Genomic DNA, 4,260 nt, shown 5'->3' with positions numbered 1-4,260 from the left:
ATCTTTAGTCTGCTAATATAAATCTCCAAGAGAGAAATATCTTTTGCAAAGTTTTCTAAATTTATTACCTCAGTTCCAAGATGTGCTGATTATAAGATGTATCCCCAGTTTAATAATAGCTTTCCAGGGTTCAAACCAAAAGGGAACACTATCACATCAGGTGTGCAAATTGCTTTTAAGAAGCAACCTGATTTCATAACTTTGTTTGTTTATTTGTTAGGCAACATACGCAGAATACTTACTATGTGCCAGACACTATTTTTAAGAGCTTTTATGTAAAATGACTCACTTTATCCTGTCTTTTGAGGTGGATGTGGGGCCTGAGAATGCACTTCTCAGATCTCTTACTGCAAGAGCATAATTGACCAAGGGCCCTGGTTGCTGCATTCTAAATCTACCTCCACATTGGGCAGGAGCCTTGCTTTCACAGGCTGCTCTCAGCCAATGACTGAGCACATCAGGGATACTGATATAGGTCCCTTCCACGGAGATGCAGGGCTCCTTTGATGGTTGACTTTGACTCAAAAATTCCTCAAAACTTTGCCAAAACTTTCCTAGAACTGCACTGCAATGTAAGGCTATTTCTACCCAGTCTTCTTCCTTCCCTTTCCTTTTCTTTTTTCTTTTCTTTTTTTTTTTTTTTTTGTAGGAATTAGGTCTACATTGAGGTTTCACAACTTTTCCAGCCTCCTCTGACTTCTCCCCATACTGTTTCACAGTTGTTTCCCCAAACAAACGTCTTGCACATCTAATCTCATCTTGAACTAACACAGTTGGATCTTTTCTTTCATTTCCAGTTTATAGATGGAAAGTTGAGGACCAGAATGGTTAAGTACCTTGCCCAAGATCAGATGGCTAGTAAGTGGCAGAGCTGATCATCAAACCAAGGTAGTCAGATTTCAGGGGACTCATTATTCACTTCATGACACAACCTTGCACTTACTGTTAATACATGAAAAAGCAAGAAAGTGCATCCTAGGATCTAGGAAATTAGAGATTTTATTAAGTGACTCATTGTTTTTAAAACTTTTATTTTAGGCTAAGGTATACACGCGCAGGTTTGTGATACAGGTAAACTCACGCCACAGGGGTTTGATGTACACATTATTTCATCACCCAGGTACTAAGCCAACAGTTATTTTTTTCTGATTCTCTCCTTCCCCCCACCTTCCACCCCTCAAGTAGGCCCCAGAGTCTGTTGTTCCTCTCTTTGTGCTTATTGATTCTCATCATTTTGCTCCCACTTATAAGTGAGAACATGCAGTATTTGGTTTTCTGTTCCTGCATTAGTACTGCTAAGGATAATGACTTCCAGCTCCATCCATGTCCCTGCAAAGGACACGATTTCATTCCTTTTTATGGTTGCATTGTATCCCATAGTGCATATATATCACATTTTCTTTATCCAATCTATCATTGATGGGCATTTAGGTTGATTCCATGTCTTTGCTATTGTGACGAGTACTGCCGTGAACATATGCATGCACATATCTTTATGATGGAATGATTTATATTCCTTTGGGTATATACACAGCAGTGGGATTGCTGCGTTGAATGGTAGTCCTGTTTTTAGGTCTTCGTGGAATTGCCACACTACTTTCTACAATGGTTGAACTAATTGACACTCCCACTAGCTGTATATAAACATTCCCTTTTCTCCACAACCTCACCGGTATCTGTTATTTTTGACTTTTTAAAAGTAACCACTTTGACTGGTGTGAGGTGGTAACTCATTACGGTTTTGATTTGCATTTCTTTAATGATCAGTGATATTGAGCTTTTTCTCATATGCTTGTTGGCTGCATTGATAAGAACAGATATTACACTTGATCTTAGCCAAAAGGCTGTGAAGCAATGGGACTCATTTTTTTTACAGAACATCTTGTTGGTATAGGATGCTGGGAGCTATGCCTTGGGAAATGCTGGCAGAGTACTTTGAGATGTGTATCTGTCACTATGACCTGAAGGTGTCATGGTACCACTGTGCCTACATAGGCCAGCGGACTGGAAGACCAGAGATGAGGAATGGGTCTGATGCCGTGAAGGAGCCCTCCAAGGCTATCTGTCCTGTTGCTGCTGTTTATTGTGACCTGGGAGAAGTACAGGAGAGACCACTTTATGCCCTTGATCTCTGCATGGCCCCTGAGTTTCACTGTGGTGTCTCCTTGTCTCCCATATTCTGGTGAGGCTGCTACCGTGGTGTGGTAGAAAGGCTGTTGCTCTGGGAATAGAAGACCATGACTAAGCAGTGCTGAGATCTTGGCGAATCAGCAGGCTTCTCTTGCTTCGCTTTCCTCACTTCTACAAAGAGGATGGTATGAGACCAAGGGTGTCACACTAAGTTCTTTGAGGCCTTGGTGGCACTCTGGAGATAACAGGGAGGCTATTGTTAGGGGTATGATTCAAGGGAGGAGCTCCTGCCCACTCTTCCCCATTTCAACAGAGTATTTCTATTTTTATCCATTTTAAATATTAGGGTTCTGTGAGTATCAGTAAGCATTATTGGATGCAAACTATAGAATCAGACTTCCCTAGCCAGAGAAAGGAAACTAATTAAAAGGACAGTAGAGGTAGAGAGAGTTATTCAAAGATTCAATAAGATGCTGGAGGACCAGGCTTGGGGTTGGAGGAAACAATGCCAAGAAAGTTCTGAAAGGCTGGATTGGGAACCCCAGCAGGTGGGCATGCTGCCATCACGCAGGCTGTCTTCCAGCCAGGCCATTAGTCTTGGCTTTCTTGTTAAGACTGAATCTAGGGAGAAGGCTTTCAGTGGGCTGAGGCTGCCTCTGGGGCAGGAAGAGAAGCCATTACCTCTTGGACTTCTAAAGTGGGCAGTGGTCACCCAAAAATCCTTCCAACCAAGACCTCACACAGAGACATGAGGTGTTTTTCTAAGAAGTAAACCAGGTTCTCTAGGAAAAAGGAGCAGATGATCAACAGTCCCAAATAACAAATATTCACTCTCTGCATATGATTTTATTGGCAGAAGAGTTCTATTGTACATTCATTTGGAAGGCATCAGGCTAAGGGCCCTTCCCACATGAGGACTAGAGAAATTTATCCCATTCAGCTGTTCAGCCTCCAGCCAGGAGAGGAGGGGACAGGAACTCTCTGGCTTCTTGACCACAGAACTGCCCCACGTGCCACTGTAAGCCCCACTTCTCCTGACAGCTGGTGGGGAGACAGCAGGAAGACCACTGTCTTGGCTTGGGTTCCCCCAAGAAAGCAGAGCTACAGAACAAAGTCTTGCATGCAGGTAGTTTATGTTGTCCCCACAGAGTGGGGACAGGGCAGGAAAGAAAGCAACGCAGGATACGTTATTGAGCCCATCATCACTGTGGACCATGGAGCTCAGGGCTGCCAGGACTCTCTGAGAAGCCATGTAGAAGAGTCCTAAGAATTGTCTAGCTGAAGAACAGAGAGGGAAGGAACTGTATACTGGCTCCTACCCTCCATGGGTCAAAGATTGCCCATGGTGTGTTGGGTTTGGGTAGGCAGCAGAACAGCACAGTGCGCTCCTGCATGAAATGGCAGCCGGGAATCCCCAGGGTGAAAAGTGAGAGATGTGGGTACACATGATGGCTGCAGCATTGGCTGGAGGCAAAGCGTGGGTGGGGAGGGTAGAGGGCAGGGCACCAGGGGCGTTCAATGCAGCAACCCCTTTGCTACTTTCCTCTGCCTTATCCCTCTTTGAGGGACACAGGCACATGATGTGCCTGATATTCAGGTCGCAGGGGGCTTCTGCATAGTTTGCTTGTTGGCTGGCGGGCATTCCAGCCAGTGAGGAAGGGGTCACCTTTGACTCCACACAGCATGGCATCTCTCAGAGTCTGGGGACCGACATTTCATCAGGGATCTCACCCTGCTTCCCAGCATCTCTCCCTTCGAGTCTGTACATTCATCCAAAGGCAGACTGTATTCCAAGGGGAAATCTGCCTCCTGCTTACCCTATAAGCTGGCTCTGCCCCAAGGGTGAGGTTTAGTGTGCTGCAGCCAAGGGCTTGCAGTCAGCGGGGACAGAAAGGGAGCCTGTGCCGTGCTCGGGCCAGGGCAATGGAGGCTTGAGCAGGCGAGGTCCCAGCTTTTGTGCAGGCTGCCTGTAGAAAGGGGGAGAAAGCTTGCCAGCGAACCTGGCTGGGCCTTGGCCAACCTGTCCAAAGCTCGCAGGAGAGGAGTCTCAGGAGGTTTGTTGCTTGAATTGCAGTATCTGAGACCTGCAAACGGGCTTCACCAGAGGCTTGAGATATTTTTATGAGTTTT

The 4,260-nt window shown here is 45.7% G+C and overlaps 1 pseudogene; it reads right to left on the bottom strand.

Annotated features, from left to right (window-relative positions):
- Positions 1-1,733: 1,733 nt before the first annotated feature.
- Positions 1,734-1,856, bottom strand: LOC115892295 (annotated as a pseudogene).
- Between the last annotated feature and the right edge of the window lie 2,404 nt (positions 1,857-4,260).

Source organism: Rhinopithecus roxellana, chromosome 1 (genome assembly GCF_007565055.1).
Source record: "Rhinopithecus roxellana isolate Shanxi Qingling chromosome 1, ASM756505v1, whole genome shotgun sequence".
In the NCBI taxonomy this organism is placed as follows: domain Eukaryota; kingdom Metazoa; phylum Chordata; class Mammalia; order Primates; family Cercopithecidae; genus Rhinopithecus; species Rhinopithecus roxellana.
The sequence above is the reverse complement of the archived record's forward strand: the minus strand, read 5'-3'. Positions and strand labels throughout refer to the sequence as shown.